The 18,510-nt window shown below is 38.3% G+C and overlaps 1 pseudogene; it reads right to left on the reverse strand.

Annotated features, from left to right (window-relative positions):
* Positions 1-370: 370 nt before the first annotated feature.
* LOC143551791 (ethylene-responsive transcription factor ERF017 pseudogene) lies at positions 371-899 on the reverse strand (annotated as a pseudogene).
* Positions 900-18,510: the final 17,611 nt, after the last annotated feature.

Raw genomic sequence — 18,510 nt, forward strand, 5'->3', positions numbered from 1 at the left:
TATGACCATCACTGCAAACAACTAAAACTTTTCCGCTTTCTCCTGTGGGTGTATGCATATAACAATATATAATAATTAAATATACTAGTTTATGCATGCATATATATATATATATATATATATATATATGCATGCATAAACTAGTATATTTAATTATTATATATTGTTATATGCATACACCCACAGGAGAAAGCGGAAAAGTTTTAGTTGTTTGCAGTGATGGTCATATGACACATATATGGACCACATGATGTAGGTGATTAAAATACCTCTAGAATTCTTTTTTCTAGAACCAAATCAATTAATCACCATATATATATATATGTATATATATATGTATATATATATATATATATGTATAACTGATTGATCAATAGTTCCAGAGGAATGATGTTCCCTGGGAGTTATCACCGCCGCTCGAATTATCCTGATCATCGTGATCAGGATAATGATACTGAGGTGGTGGTTGCATGAAATAGTCATCGAACCCGGGAAATATATCGTAATTGTCCACATTGTTGATATTATAATCATGTGACACAACCAAAGAGGGCCTGGACTCCGAATCGGGGCTGCGCGTCTCCATGGGCACCACAGCATCAGGAACCGAATTGGCAAAGCGAGTTGCGGCAGCCTGTATTTCAGATGTAGAAAGAGACGTTCCACCCTGAATGTTGGGCGGTTGGTCTGGGAAGTTTAACTTGGCCGCGTTGCCACGAAGACAGAACGCGGCAGCATCAAAAGCTCTAGCGGCTTTCTCGGGTGAGTCGTATGAGCCTAACCAGATCCTCTCACGGCTGTTGGGCATCCGGATTTCGGTCACCCATTTCCCCCATTTCCTCTTCCGCACGCCTCTGTACTTTGGGTCGTGTGTGGAAGACTCTGATTCGGGGTTCATGGTTACCGATCGAGTGTTTGGTGTTTGCTGGTGGAGTGGCAGTTGACCTGTTTATATATGTGTGCTTTTAGTAGGACTGTGCATAAGAGGACGAAATAGTGTTGACTTCAAAATTAGATTTGATGTCAACTACCGCGTTGACATGAAATTAGTTTGTTAAATCCACTAAAGTAATAACGGGTGTTTTGTTTTTTCCGCACAGCCCAAACAGTAAGAATATCCTTCGCTGATACAGTTATACTAAATAACTAAAATTTTCTTAAATCAGTTATAATGGCATAACTATATCTTATATATGTATATCTATGTGCTAGCTTTTGCACACGTGTATTACAAGGGTTTGTAAAATAATAAAAATAAAAAGATTCATTATTTGAAAGAATAAACAAAATTATAGATAAAAAGAAGATAAAATATATAGTACAAATAATAAGAAGTCTAGAATCTCAAAATTACAAATTCGATTTTTTTTATGTACAACATTTCCAAAAATTGTTTTGACCAATTACCCATGGATAACTATGATAATTAGATGAGAGATTAAAGAATTGAAGAGAAATTATAACTCATTTCTCAAAATTGTTTTGTCCCATGACCCATGAATAAGTAACATAAATAAGATGAGAAATTAATTTATAACCCATTTGGCAAAATTATTTTGACTCATGACCAATGGATAGTTATGATCAATGAGATGAAAGATTAGAAAATTAGAAAAGAATTTATAAACCATTTGCCAATATGGTTTTGCTCCATAACCCATGGATATGTGGGATGAATGAGAAGAGAGATTAGGCCAAGAATGAATATAGGATTGCCACATCATCCTTATTATTTTATTTTATTAGTATAGTTAGATTAGATTAGATTGTTCTTATAACTCCAAATATCTGTACTATGTCATAATAAAAATCCTTTATGTCACGCGTCGTCTCCGTATTCATCCTACAATTTTTTCTCGCATCTTGTCTGTAACGCCCTTAACTCAAGATACCACAGTGGTTGAATTTGTGCATGCAATATTGTTCTTGTAAGTCCAAATACTTTCGTTAATAGAAGTGTAAATACTACTCGTAAGGCCACAAGCCCGTAAAACAAACATAAATCAACGAAAACAACATAAAATAGATGTCAGTTTCCAAATAGACAGCTAGCTCCGATGCCCAGCAGCAAGCTTCACATCCCAGACAAGCTCTAGACTTTACCTTATCGACATATTGAAAGTTAGTATTATTGAGTAAGTTCTAGCTTTACGTTAATATCAATAAAAAAGAGATTTAAACTAAAACATATTGCATTACTATCGTATTCTTTATGCAAAACTGTAAGTGGTATATTGCAAGGACATACAGCAATTAAATATGGCACGTTAACTTTCATACTTCATATTTACACATGAGTAAGAGCATGTTTGAGATTAAGTTTGAAAACAACTTATTGGTTTACCGGCTTTTCAAAAAGCCATTTTGAAAAGTTAGTATTTGGGACTTTTAGAAAAATATTTTTTTACAATATCAAAAAGCTAAAATAAAAAGAATTTTTGTAATGACCAAACACCTTTTAACTTATTGGCTTTTTGAAAAATCCAATAAGGTGTTTTCAAACTCAATCCCAAACATGCTCTAAAACTATTATTTTTGCAAGTTTGCATTATAACACTTTTAGGAATAACCATCATCATTCCAACTATAGCACAAAGTTGTAAAATCACGGCAAGCCACAAAGACACTGCCTTATGAAACAGCTTGTAGGCAATCGCCTATGCCTGGACTTTTTCCGTTGGAAGCTATCGCCTTTCCACTATCACAACTGGATTCTTCCCAAAGGAAGCTATCGTACATCCACTATAACAATTCATCCCGGAAGGGATATATCAAACTTGACACTTTAACATCTTCTCCTTAACATTCGTTGCCCTTTATATATACTTTTAAAACTGTCACTTTAGCTATAAAACATGTTTACTATACTATATCACTTTGCGTTAACTTCGTTTAAAACGTACTTCGTTATCCCGTTTTTGTCGAGAATGCATGCCAACCCGAAAACATGCAGAAACGGTGGATCTAAGACTCACCTAATTCAAGCACCGGCCTTTAGTCTCTACCTAGATTTTCTACCAAAACCCTCAAACAACTATGCAGCGTTCACGTACGAAACTATCAACTATCACACTACGCCATAATACAAAGTAGTGGCACATCCACAAGTTCCCATCCAACTAAGTTCTCACTTGTATAAGTACTTGTAAATTTTAAGTTCTCATATATCCGTAAGGTATCACATACTTGTAGTTCATGCATGCTTTAAGTTATCGCACTCTAAGTAATCACATGGCCAATGCAGCTGCTTGCATCTACACAATAGTTGTTTTATAAGTGATAACTGCAGTTTGCAATTACTATTACGTATGCGATAACTATGATATGTGATAACTCTCTTATATGCGGCAACCATGTTTAGATGTTAACTATAATTAGCAATAACTTAGGCGAAGCGACAACTTTACACTATGCGATAACTAATTAGCATTTGGCGATAACTAAATATCAGTAGTAACTTCAAGATTTACAATAATATAACAGTTGTTTATGATTTCCGATAACCCAAAAATCCTATTTTTAAGCCTCTTGATGACAATCCGATCCTGAAACTAATTCAATGTTCCAACTTTATGAATCCATATCACTCGATAATTAACATATCAAGTTTCCATACGAATCAATCCATAAAAACATAAGCTTTTTGTGAGGTCATACCTCAAACCAAACTGAGATCCAGGCTTCAACTTCTCAGATCTAATGCTATACATATCGATTTAATACTTCATATATTCACTATTGATTCTTGATGAAATTACTAGCCAGTCGTTTCCCTTGATCCTTCATGGATCCGATGCTTGGTTTAAGCCAAAAATTATTCTCTCTCTAGAACACACACTTTCTCTTTCTAAATTTTCCTTGAAAATGAAATTAATGAGCATACATGAAGGCTATGACCTTTATTAGAGTTTCATGTTTAATTTTTGATATTAATGCATAATACATATAGAGACCGATTCGAGATGGTCAATTTACTGATATATCCATAGAAGGGGTTATGCTCCAAGACAAGGGAGAAGAAGAGAAACTGAGTTTGAACAATTTTCTGATTATTTTTCTTATTACTTTTCTCAAACGAAGATTACAATTTATTGGAATACAAAACAAATAATATGAAACTAATATGAGAACAATTCAAAAAGTAATGAAAGATAAATTTAAGTATTAACTGGACTTGAAAATCTTAATCAAGAAGCCAAGCATATTAGGATCATATCAATTTCCCGCGCCTTCAAAACGTTCTTGTCTTCAAGAACGAGACACGTTTTCCATGGTGGTCGCCATTCGAGTCGGACTACCACATATGGAACGGCCTCAAACGATTGGCAACGGACCCCAGTCGATTTTTTGGTTGAGTTACTCTATAGACACTGTATGCATTGCTTTATTACACCACGACGGACCCATATATGGTGTTGTGTTTTTGGCACTAATTCGGGTGCGTTTGTTGTTGTCAATTTTGGACCCAGTTTAAGGATGGTCGTAGAAGCTGACTGTGTGGGTTTTCAGGATGCTTTTGAATTACGTGATGTGAACATAACTGCTAAGGTTACTTTTGTTGGTGAGCTTGGAACAACTATTTTGGGGTCGGATGGTGGTGAGTAGATAGAATATGTGGCCATAACACACTTCTCGAGCATTGGGTCAGTTATCACCAAGGAAGTGTAGGAAATTTAGGCGAGGGCGACGGTAAGGTGGTGGTGATTTGGTTCATGGTAGTAGTGAGGGAGTCAAACTGGAACTTTGCTATGGTGGCTTGTTGAGCGGCGTATATTCTTGTTGGATCAATAGCCGATCGATTTTGTTAACTGGGGCCATAGTGAGTGTCACACCCCAACCTACGGTGGAAATGTCGGGGCACGAACTGATTGTCACAGCTCTCAAGGTTACTATCATGCACAATATTTAAATGACAATATCTATTAATTTTATTCAATTTTCAAATAAATCAAATACAAAATACAACTCATTAAACAAACAATAAACACAAATTTAATTCTTGATTTTATCTTTTCTAACATAATTCTTCACTTAATCTTCACAAAGTCTTGCAACTAATTCAACCGATAACCTGCATATGCGTATAAAATAGAATTTTGTCAACAACACATATTGAGTAAGCAACACACCAGTATAGTTGTATATATAGTATATATAACAAAAATACGTAGCTGCAACAAGTCATATGAGAATAACAAAATAACCAAATGAGCAAGTATAACTGAGATGTCGAGAAGCACAAAGGCTAACGACTGGCGTATGATCATACTAGACTGAGATTATGTTGGACCTCTCCGAATGCGAAAGCATACAAAGCAAATAAGCACATAAACAAGTAAGGTATAAGTTGTTAACAAATAAGACAAAGTTGTAGTTTTGAGTATAAGTATATATGTGAAATATATTTACGCATATGTCCCCAAAACATTGAAAACAAGTAAAATAGGGTAATGTGGTACTCACCTCAATAGACGAACAAGGGAAAGCAATATAATAAGAATGTGAATGATAGATCAAATTCTTCAAAGAATACTGACGAGATGTCCTATTAATGAATAATTACGGAAACGAATATAAATAAGTGACTAGGTAGAGATTCGGAAATTTTAATGATCGAGTAATTATACAAAAGCTATTTGTTATTAATCTTGGTAATACAACTTTTATTTATTAATCTTATAACATACTTTTAATTATATAAAATACATAAAGGTACTTAATTACATATATATATATATATATATATATATATATATATATATATATATATATATATAAAGGTTTCATAGTTAGAGATTTACTTTAAATATTTATTTTGAACTGAAAATAAGTTTAAGGTATTTATATACATTTTTAATAATAATAAAGCTTTCGTTTAAATATCTAAAATAAATAATCAATAATAAATAATTTATATAATTAAAAACTGCTATAAAATACTTAATAACTATATAACACATTGAGGTTTAATATATATATTCAAGTAATGAATTTTAATATTACATTACATATACATACATATATATACATATGGCGTATAACAAAAGCTCGGAAAAATAATCGGTTTATATGCCGGTTTTATTAGAATAACGTTTATTTAACACCTAATATTAATTATATTAAGTTACTGAAACCTTTATTGTAAGGCCCCGAACCCTGTGACCCTACTTTAGCGTCGGATTTACTCATAAACACAGTTCTTCAAATCAGAGTTTATTAAAACTTTTCGCGGAATATAAAACATCAATCATTTGTTACAAAACATTAAATCCTTTCTTTGATACCATAACACAAAACTTTATATTTAAAACATCTTTGCTTCTTTCTTCAGATGCCAGCCGTTCAATCCATGCCGGGTGTCATCCTCATGCTAACTCTATAATCAGCTCACCTGCGTGCATACTAAAAGTCAGCTACGCTGAGTGAGTTCTAGTTAATCGAACGCCATACAATACATACACATACATACATATCGGTAGATACATATCCATACTTCACTAGTTATCCTTCTGTTCTACATACATACTTGCTACCATACATACATACATATCTACAATCACTAACCTCAGTCTACCGAGAGTACGTTAATAGTTCACCGTCTATACCTGTACTCAAGGTTGTGAACACGTACAAGGTTCGCAGTCCTTACCTACGTTCACCATTTATGGTACGTACAAGGATCGCGGTCCTTTCCTATACCATAGTACATCCACAACACGTACAAGGTTCACAGTCCTTCCCTATGTTGCAACCTAATTCATAGCACGTACGAGGTTCGCAGTCCTCCCCTATGCTACAAAATCAGCACGTATAAGGTTCACAGTCCTTTCCTATGCTGAAATACATTCACAACACGTACAAGGTTCGCAGTCCTTCCCTATGTTGCAACCTATTTCATAGCACGTACGAGGTTCGCAGTCCTCCCCTATGCTACAAAATCAGCACGTATAAGGTTCACAGTCCTTTCCTATGCTGAAATACATTCACAACACGTACAAGGTTCGCAGTCCTTCCCTATGTTGCAACCTAATTCATAGCACGTACGAGGTTCGCAGTCCTCCCCTATGCTACAAAATCAGCACGTATAAGGTTCACAGTCCTTTCCTATGCTGACGCCTATTTACATTACGTATAAGGTTCGCAGTCCTTATCTACGTTTACATATATCATCTACTTCACGTATAAGGCTCGCAGTCCTTAACTACGCCATTACCAGCCGAGTCTATGTCCGACAGAAGCTAGTGGGATTTGCCATCCTAACTTACTATGTCGAACGTAGAACTCACATGCCATTCGTGTACCTATATACACATACTTACATTATAACATAAGAACACTCTAGGCATTCTTTACCTCATTCATTTAACAACCGTACCCCTTGTCGTTACGTGCAATATCCGAAGATCGTTCACGCCCCGACAAGTATTCATTTGAAATATTCATACATCTTCGATATATAATATTCGTGCCTTTATTTTTAACCTGACAGTACGCGCAATATCCGAAGATAGTTCGCGTACCGACATACAATCATTCATATCTATCACACATATCACATATGACATACACTTATCACTTAGGATAAATGTATTAACAACACATCGAGTATGCACACAGCCCCGAAAACATAACAAGGAATGGGGCTAGAAACTCACCTGAACACGGTTACGTTCACCGTTAATCGTAATCCCTTTCTTCAGCTGTGCACGGCTGACTTGAACGAGTCGAACTACGAACACGGTTAAGCCTTGATGTTGTTTTGTTCCGTCACGACGTTCCAGCACCAACAAGCTCGGGTTTTCGCCTTCGGATCTTGGTTCGGGTCGTGTGTGTTTTGGGTGTGTGTATGGAATATGTGAGAAATGGTGGTTAAGGGTATTTATATTAGGGATCATGGGCTTAAGCCCATGGACTCTCCTTCCTTCTTTCATAACCCAAGTCCATAAGCCATATCCATTACCCAACACTAGCCCGACCCATACCAACTCCTACTCTATTTATTTATTTCCCGATAACCCGAGTAAACTTTCCCTCTATTATTAAGTAATATAATTAATATCATTTTGGAAATTTCGGGATGTTACAAGTCTTCTCTCCTTAAAGAGGTTTCGTCCCCGAAACCTAACTTATTCCCTATAAAAGGAAAACTTCTTATATTTACACGCTTTATTGAATCGCCTTCGCTTTCTGAGTTATCCTTCTTACTTCCGACTTTGCAGTCATCGAATGGTGGTCATGTGTTTTAGCTATTTAAGGTAGCTTGTCCATGAGACCCTCGATGTACCGCAACTCATCTCATACCTCCAAGGGCTTCGATTAGTACTTTTAACACTATTGTCTAAAACAACATTTCATCATAACATAATAATCATTCATAACCTACTCAATATATTACACGTCACTGATAACCATAAGTTTTAAACCTTAACACACAACAAGTCCATAAGCAAAAGCAACTTAATAAAACCATTGCATGAACAATTATTCCTTCATCAAGCGTTCCTCTCTGCAGTTTCCCCAAGTCTTTATCTTTCCGCACCTCCCGCCCCTGATTCCTTGCAATCCCTAGCCATGTGGTCAGCTTTTCCGCATTTGTAGCACTTTGGACGATCAGGGCAGTCTCGAGAGTAATGCCCACCCTTTTCGCACCGATAGCACCTGTCTGTCCCAATCCTGTATTCCCCCGGGTGCACTCGCCCACACGTCTTACACGCATCCTTGTTCCCAACCTTGGCCTTCCTCTCATCAGTTGTTGTCACCATCTCGCCAGACCGCTTAGCAGAGATAGCCCATTTCTTCTCCTTCTTTTCCCCCACCACCACATCGTCCTCAGCCAGGTCAGCATAAACCACTTCTGCAAGTTCAACAGCAGAGTCAAAAGTAGCAGGTTTATTTGCCCTGACCAACATGCGGACTTTTTGTGGCAATCCCCTCACATAACATTTGATTCTTTTGACCTCAGTGTCAACCATATCAGGCACCAACCTAGATAGTCGGTTGAATTCAGTAGTATACTCACGATGCGTCATCATACCGGCCTTTAAATTCAAGAACTTCATCTCCGTCCTTTCAACCTCGGCATCTGCGCAGAACTTTTTCATCACCAACTCCTTCAGATCGTCCCATCTCAACGCCTTGATCTCATCCCTAGTCTTTCTCTGCTCCACACCTTCCCACCAATACATAACTTCTTCCTCAAATGACTGAGTAGCATAACCCACAGCTTGGTCGGGACGGCATTCACTAATGCGGATAACCTTGTCCATTGTGGCTATCCATTGGAGAGTAGCGATTGCGTCTCCCAAACCAGTCAGCTTTGGCGGGTCGCATCCTTTGAAGGACTTATAGTTGCACCCACCTTGGCCTCTTCTCCTGTCATCGACTTTCACAGACTTATCCTCACTCGAGGCCCCTCTTTCTCCTTCCCCATCCTTCCTACCATCACCACCCACCCCTTCAGCAGTTCGTTCACGGCTTCCAGCAGATCCTTCGGGATTCAGGTTCTTCACAGCAGCAACTACAGCTTGAACAATGGCTGCCTGAACTGCAGGGCTAAGTTGAACTTCTTCGTTGTTGTTCTGGTCTCCCCCAGCGGCACTTCCATCATCTTCGGTGTGGGAAGCTTCTTCTACCGAGGGTTGCCGGACAAGACGAGGCCTGCCACGACGTCCAGTGCGACCCCCAGTTCCCACAAATTCTCCAGCTCCAGCCATCAGTATCTAAAAGGGACAACACAAACATCCTCACTCAAGGAACTATATAGTACAAGGATAGCAAGGCTAACAGGTAATAACAGTGGCCAGCTGTGACTAGCTGATCACATTGCTTTCCGTGTCCTATACACTTCCCTTTATGAGTCTCTTTGTGCTGGTTCTACTTAAGCAGTTAGTCACATCAAACAATCAATTACTTCTATCCTTATCGTTCACATATCTTTCCTTTCTCATTAACATATATCATTTAATCATGCACTTTACCTTTACTGATCTTACTTGAGCGACACATGGCATTCTTGAACTGGCATCTTCTTTCCTTTCTTACTTAAATCCCATTCTCTGTTCGAGTCTAAGCATGTAGGATGCTTAAATCTCTCGAACTTATGCTCTGATACCAACTTGTAAGGCCCCGAACCCGGTGACCCTACTTTAGTGTCGGATTTACTCATAAACACAGTTCTTCAAATCAGAGTTTATTAAAACTTTTCGCGGAATATAAAACATCAATCATTTGTTACAAAACATTAAATCCTTTATTTGATACCATAACGCAAAACTTTATATTTAAAACATCTTTACTTCTTTCTTCAGATGCCAGCCGTTCAATCCATGCCGTGTGTCATCCTCATGCTAACTCTATAATCAGCTCACCTGCGTGCATACTAAAAGTCAGCTACGCTGAGTGAGTTATAGTTAATCGAACGCCATACAATACATACACATACATACATATCGGTAGATACATATCCATACTTCACTAGTTATCCTTCTGTTCTACATACATACTTGCTACCATACATACATACATATCTACAATCACTAACCTCAGTCTACCGAGAGTACGTTCATAGTTCACCGTCTATACCTGTACTCAAGGTTGTGAACACGTACAAGGTTCGCAGTCCTTACCTATGTTCACCATTTATGGTACGTACAAGGATCGCGGTCCTTTCCTATACCATAGTACATCCACAACACGTACAAGGTTCACAGTCCTTCCCTATGTTGCAACCTAATTCATAGCACGTACGAGGTTCGCAGTCCTCCCCTATGCTACAAAATCAGCACGTATAAGGTTCACAGTCCTTTCCTATGCTGAAATACATTCACAACACGTACAAGGTTCGCAGTCCTTCCCTATGTTGCAACCTAATTCATAGCACGTACGAGGTTCACAGTCCTCCCCTATGCTACAAAATCAGCACGTATAAGGTTCACAGTCCTTTCCGATGCTGAAATACATTCACAACACGTACAAGGTTCGCAGTCCTTCCCTATGTTGCAACCTAATTCATAGCACGTACGAGGTTCGCAGTCCTCCCCTATGCTACAAAATCAGCACGTATAAGATTCACAGTCCTTTCCTATGCTGAAATACATTCACAACACGTACAAGGTTCGCAGTCCTTCCCTATGTTGCAACCTAATTCATAGCACGTACGAGGTTCGCAGTCCTCCCCTATGCTACAAAATCAGCACGTATAAGGTTCACAGTCCTTTCCTATGCTGAAATACATTCACAACACGTACAAGGTTCGCAGTCCTTCCCTATGTTGCAACCTAATTCATAGCACGTTCGAGGTTCGCAGTCCTCCCCTATGCTACAAAATCAGCACGTATAAGGTTCACAGTCCTTTCCTATGATGACGCCTATTTACATTACGTATAAGGTTCGCAGTCCTTATCTACGTTTACATATATCATCTACTTCACGTATAAGGCTCGCAGTCCTTAACTACGCCATTACCAGCCGAGTCTATGTCCGACAGAAGCTAGAGGGATTTGCCATCCTAACTTACTATGTTGAACGTAGAACTCACATGCCATTCGTGTACCTATATACACATACTTACATTATAACATAAGAACACTCTAGGCATTCTTTACCTCATTCATTTAACAACCATACCCCTTGTCGTTACGTGCAATATCCGAAGATCGTTCACGCCCCGACAAGTATTCATTTGAAATATTCATACATCTTCGATATATAATATTCGTGCCTTTATTTTTAACCTGACAGTACGCGCAATATCCGAAGATCGTTCGCGTACCGACATACAATCATTCATATCTATCACACATATCACATATGACATACACTTATCACTTAGGATAAATGTATTAACAACACATTGAGTATGCACACAGCCCCGAAAACATAACAAGGAATGGGGCTAGAAACTCACCTGAACACGGTTACGTTCACCGTTAATCGTAATCCCTTTCTTCAGCTGTGCACGGCAGACTTGAACGAGTCGAACTACGAACACGGTTAAGCCTTGATGTTGTTTTGTTCCGTCACGACGTTCCAGCACCAACAAGCTCGGGTTTTCGCCTTCGGATCTTGGTTCGGGTCGTGTGTGTTTTGGGTGTGTGTATGGAATATGTGAGAAATGGTGGTTAAGGGTATTTATATTAGGGATCATGGGCTTAAGCCCATGGACTCTCCTTCCTTCTTTCATAACCCAAGTCCATAACCCATATCCATTACCCAACACTAGCCCGACCCATACCAACTTCTACTCTATTTATTTATTTCCCGATAACCCGAGTAAACTTTCCCTCTATTATTAAGTAATATAATTAATATCATTTTGGAAATTTCGGGATGTTACATTTATAGATCCAAAAATAATTAAAACAAAAATAAAAATCAAAACTGCCATGGGGGGGTATTGTAGGCGATGGGTTAGAGGTGGTATAGGTAGGTTTAATTGAGTTAATAACAATGTTTTCATGTCCAACAAGATTAAACTAGTGTCGGCTTGATAAAAAGGAAAGACGGATCAAGTGTGATTGAGTTAACATAATTGTGTCGTTGATTAGGCCGATAATATTGCAAACAATATATTCACACGATCAATTATCAACAATAACGCGAATCTTATGGTTCAAGATAATCAATCTAACATTTGGGTATCAGAAACTGAATACGGGTCGGGTCAAGGAAATTGATTAATCATATTTAAAAATGGGTTAAATAAAGTTACAAAATGGACCATGGAGATTGAAGGTGGAAACATAAATAGGTTAAAGTTTAGTTAAGGGTTCAAAGTGCATATCTTTAAAAGTTATTTATATATATATATTATTTTAAATAAGAATGATATGAAATTAATAATTAAAAATTAATTATTCGGTTAACGCGATATTTATCGTTTAAATTCCACGAATATAGAAACGGGTCGGGTTACGGTTATTAAAATAATAAATTAAAGACCGAGTTGTTACAGTCTCCCCTACTTTAGGGAATTTCGTCCCGAAATTAAAGAATACTATAACAACACCATTAAAGTTTGAGGAAAAGAAAAATTTAAAATAAATTTAAAAATTCATAACACCGAACTTTGAATAGTTAAAATAACGCTCCAAATACAAATCCGATAAGGGCACTTATATATAGGATGTACCAGCGGCGTATCCACCATGTCCTTATCATTTTTACATTTGTACCGTTATCCCAACTACTTTCCATTCTATATTACGACTCACAACTTTACGCTTCATGATTTCCATGCGAGGACTTCTATAATTATGTTCCGGACCATAATGATTGTTATCGTCGGATGGTCCACATGATTCGTTCCATCGTGTGAATTTACAAAACGTTTGATTACAAACATGACTTTGAGGAAACCAAAGTTTTAAGGAGTTTTAATTTAGAACACTAGAAAGTCACCAATGTATAAAATAATTTCAAAAGTTTTAGTGAATTTTAATAAAGCAAAGAAATTTTAAGACGACTTTAAACGTAAAGATATAAGTATTTAAAGCTTAAGAAGAGGTAGCTTATAAATAGCTAAGGTTAATGAAGGTAAAGAAATAATAAAGAAATAGGCTTCAATAAATAGTATATTTAACCAAAAGAAACTTTATTTATTAGACATAAGGTAAATAGTTCAAATTGGAAATAATCCAATGCCATAAAAAGGCGTTACGAAAGATAATTAAGAAAAGACGAGATAAATTAAGATAAAGAAACGACAAAAGTCTTCATGGTCGTTGAGTAGCTTTATAGACGTAACTTGAAGCACCATGAGCAGTTGCGGGAGTTGGAGCAGTTGAGGTAGATTGATTCAGCATTGCTTGGAAAACTGGAGCTTGAACGGTTTGCAAGAGAGTTGTTTGATAGAAATATGTCGGGTAAAATTGAGCTTGTGGTTGAGGGGTTTGATAGTGTTGGGTTAAGTAAAGGTTGACCTTGATTGATAGGATGGTCTTGAGGGACATGAGGTTGATGGGTTTGAGCCTGGTAAGCATGGGTCAAGTAGTAGGGTGTAGTCATAGATTGGGCTTGAGGAGCTTGGGTAAGTTGAGGGCACGCATTACGGAGGTAACTTGAGCCCTTACAATGGTAGCAAGCACGGGTGTTAGGATTATTGAGTTGAGCAAGAGGGGTAGGTTGTTGCGGAACAGCTTGTGCAGTAGGCGGGACACGGCATATTGGGTGCAACGACGACATAGGGATTTAACCGAGTGATGTTAGTTACAAATGGAGCATGACGGAAAAGGACCGAGGTAAGGTTTCTTATTTAAGGAGACTTGTGGGTGGGTAGTATTTGTTGCAGCAAGGTTCTTACGTTTCTTGTTGTGAGGATGAGTGGAGGTAGATGGTTTATAGTTACTAGCAGAGGAATTAGTGGAAAAGATTGGATCGGTTTCATGGAGGTTCCGAATTTGAGTTACTATCCTGGGGATCGCAGCAGCTATCCTTTTGGCGATACAGGCAGCGATACGGTGATCGTGAGAATCAAACGATTGATGTCGAGGATAACGTTGGTTCCTTGAATGAGACATTCTATAGGGATCAAAAATGAGGATTTTTGAGATGGAGGACAAATTGTGGAAATCATAAGAATAGTGAAATGTTTAACTATGTAGATTACTTATAATAACGTTGTGTTAAGAATTAAGGGGAATTGTGTCATGAGGATTAAAAGTAAAAGTTTATAAGATGATGGGGGTACATAGCGTAAATAGTTATTAAATGATGTAGTCAATAAGTTTAATGTGTGTTGACTACATGAGAAGTTAAGTCAGTTTAAAATTTAGATTATTAAGTTTACAATAAACTAACGAAATATAAATTGTGGGTGTTGGCCTCCCATGCGCTTTCCATGGAAATTTGAATGGCCCAACAAACTAACGAATTAACAATGCAATGAAGTTTGTCGGCCCAATGAGCGTTACACGGCGTTTTAACCGACCAAACTAAATAACGAACTATCGAAATAAATATGGGTTGTCAGAGTATCTTATGAACCACCACGTTTGATTACTCCAACAAAAATACGAAAACAAGTTAAGAAATTGATAGTAGGAATGCCCATGGGTTCCATGGATTTTTCACCCAACTAACCATTTAAATAACGGAACACAATAATCGGGAAAACCGAGTTTAGCCACGATCCACCGTGAATTCGGTTAAAATCAACCTAAGGTGTCGATCATGTGACATTTATGGGTCTCGCTCGGATCCATAGGGTTGAGTACAGTGGTCAGGTTATCACCCTCGACCCCAGCCAGGGGCTCTGCCCCTTGGACCCTGCTAGAGGCTGCCGCCCCTAGACCCCGCTGCCAGGGGCGCTGCCCCCGGACCCCCGTTCGTTGTGGGTAGTAGTTAAGACTGGAAAGATGATATGAGTAGTGATAGTTGTTTGATACGTGTACTTGTTATACAGTCAGCCGTGCACAGCTGAAGAAAGGGATTACGATTAACGGTGAACGTAACCGTGTTCAGGTGAGTTTCTAGCCCCATTCCTTGTTATGTTTTCGGGGCTGTGTGCATACTCGATGTGTTGTTAATACATTTATCCTAAGTGATAAGTGTATGTCATATGTGATATGTGTGATAGATATGAATGATTGTTTGTCGGTACGCGAACGATCTTCGGATATTGCGCGTACTGTCAGGTTAAAAATAAAGGTACGAATATTATATATCGAAGATGTATGAATATTTCAAATGAATACTTGTCGGGGCGTGAACGATCTTCGGATATTGCACGTAACGACAAGGGGTATGGTTGTTAAAAGAATGAGGTAAAGGATGCCTAGAGTGTTCTTCTGTTATAATGTAAGTATGTGTATATAGGTACACGAATGGCATGTGAGTTCTACGTTCGACATAGTAAGTTAGGATGGCAAATCCCTCTAGCTTCTGTCGGACATAGACTCGGCTGGTGATGGCGTAGTTAAGGACTGCGAGCCTTATACGTGAAGTAGATGATATATGTAAACGTAGATAAGGACTGCGAACCTTATACGTAATGTAGATAGGCGTCAGCATAGGAAAGGACTGTGAACCTTATACGTGCTGATTTTGTAGCATAGGGGAGGACTGCGAACCTCGTACGTGCTATGAATTAGGTTGCAACATAGGGAAGGACTGCGAACCTTGTACGTGTTGTGGATGTATTTCAGCATAGGAAAGGACTGTGAACCTTATACGTGCTGATTTTGTAGCATAGGGGAGGACTACGAACCTCGTACGTGCTATGAATTAGGTTGCAACATAGGGAAGGACTGCGAACCTTGTACGTGTTGTGGATGTACTATGGTATAGGGAAGGACCGCGATCCTTGTACGTACCATAAATGGTGAACATAGGTAAGGACTGCGAACCTTGTACGTGTTCACGACCTTGAGTACAGGTATAGACGGTGAACTATGAACGTACTCTCGGTAGACTGAGGTTAGTGATTGTAGATATGTATGTATGTATGGTAGTAAGTATGTATGTAGAACAGAATGGTAACTAGTAAAGTATGGATATGTATCTTCGGATATGTATGTATGTGTATGTATTGTATGGCGTTCGATTAACTAGAACTCACTCAGCGTAGCTGACTTTTAGTATGCACGCAGGTGAGCTGATTATAGAGTTAGCATGAGGATGGCACATGGCATGGATTGAACGGCTGGCATCTGAAGAAAGAAGTAAAGATGTTTTAAATATAAAGTTTTGTGTTATGGTATCAAAGAAAAGATTTAATGTTTTGTAACAAATGATTGATGTTTTATATTCTTCGAAAATTTTTAATAAAATCTGATTTGAAGAACTGTGTTTATGAGTAAATCCGACGCTAAAGTAGGGCTACCGGGTTCGGGGCCTTACAACGAGTGAGTAGGTGAATAGAATAATAACTTAAAAATCCTAATGGAAAATGTGTTAAGACAGTTAATGAAAATAAAAATTTTCCAAGCTGACCTGGCAGCTTAACCCCAACCAGGGGCTCTGCCCCTTCGACCCCGCTAGGGGCCGCCGCCCCTAGAACCCCGCTGCCAGGGGCGCTGCCCCCAGACCCTCGTTCGTTGTGGGTTATATTAAGATAGAAATACGATACAAGTAGTAATAGTTAATTGATACGTGTAATTGTTATACAGTTAGTCATGCACCGCTCAAGAAAGGAATAACTATAAACGGTGAACGTAATCGCATTCAGGTGAGTTTCTAGCCCGTTTTCCTTGTTATGTTTTCGGGGTTTTGTGCATACTCGATGTGAAGTGTGAATACACTTACCTTAAGTGGTAAGTGTATGCTATAGATGTTATACGAGGTAGCTATTATATAATGCTTGTCGGTACGTGAACGATCTTCGGATATTGCATGTATCGCCAAGGATAGTGATTTCCAAGTGGTTGTTAGTGTGTATGAATGCTATGATGTGACTTACTTATTATGTAAACGATATGAAGTGTGTTTAGACAAGTAGAGGTAGTGTGTTAGAAGTGGCAAGAGTCTAGTAAGAGTGTTAGTGGCATGACGATAATACGTGGTAGGGTAAGCCTATACGTGACTATGTTATTAAAGTGGCAAAGTGGCATAACGTTATACGTTATTAAAGTGGCAAAGTGGCATAACGTCATCCGTTATTAAAGTGGCTAAGCGGTAGGGGTATATAAGAGGTTAAGTGGTAAGGTGAACAGGTCGGATAGTGGGTTACGTGTCTTCGGATACGTATATGATATTTGTTGTGGTTGTATGATAAGTTGCTTGATTAACTAGAACTCACTCAGCATATCTGACTTTTAGTATGCATGCAGGTGATCTAATTATAGAGTTAACATGAGGATGACACATGGCATGGATTGAATAACTGGCATCTGAAGACGGAAGAAATGGTGTTTAAAATGTGATGTTTTAAGTTGGTTTTAAAGAAAAGATTTTATGTTTTGTAACAAATGATTTCAGTTAACGTTTCCGCGAAAGTTTTAATGAATTCTGATTTGTAGAATTGTGTTTATGAGTAAATCCGACGCTAAAGTAGGGCTACCGGGAACGGGGCCTTACACAATGGTAGCAAGCACGGGTGTTAGGATTACCGACTTGAGCAAGAGGGGTAGGTTGTTGCGAAACACCTTGTGCAGTAGGCGGGACACGGCAGGTGTTAACAAGATGACCATAAGTTACATTGGGTACAACGACAACATAGGGATTTAACCGAGTGATGTTAGTTACAAATGGAGCATGACGGAAAAGGACCGAGGTAAAGTTTCTTATTTGAGGAGACTTGTGGGTGGGTAGTATTTGTTGCAGCAAGGTTCTTACGTTTCTTGTTGTGAGGATGAGTGGAGGTATATTGTTTGTAGTTACCAGCAGAGGAATTAGTGGAAAAGATTGGATCGGTTGCATGGAGGTTCCGAATTTGAGTTACTATCTTGGGGATCGCATCAGCTATCCCTTTGGCAATACAGGCAGCGATACGGTGATCGTGAGAATCAAACGATTGATGTCGAGGATAACGTTGGTTTCTTGAATGAGACATTCTATAAGGACCAAAAATGAGGA

This window comes from Bidens hawaiensis, unplaced genomic scaffold (assembly GCF_021521415.1).
Source record: "Bidens hawaiensis isolate Kalapana, Puna unplaced genomic scaffold, B.hawaiensis_p1.1 tig00016566_1, whole genome shotgun sequence".
NCBI lineage: Eukaryota > Viridiplantae > Streptophyta > Magnoliopsida > Asterales > Asteraceae > Bidens > Bidens hawaiensis.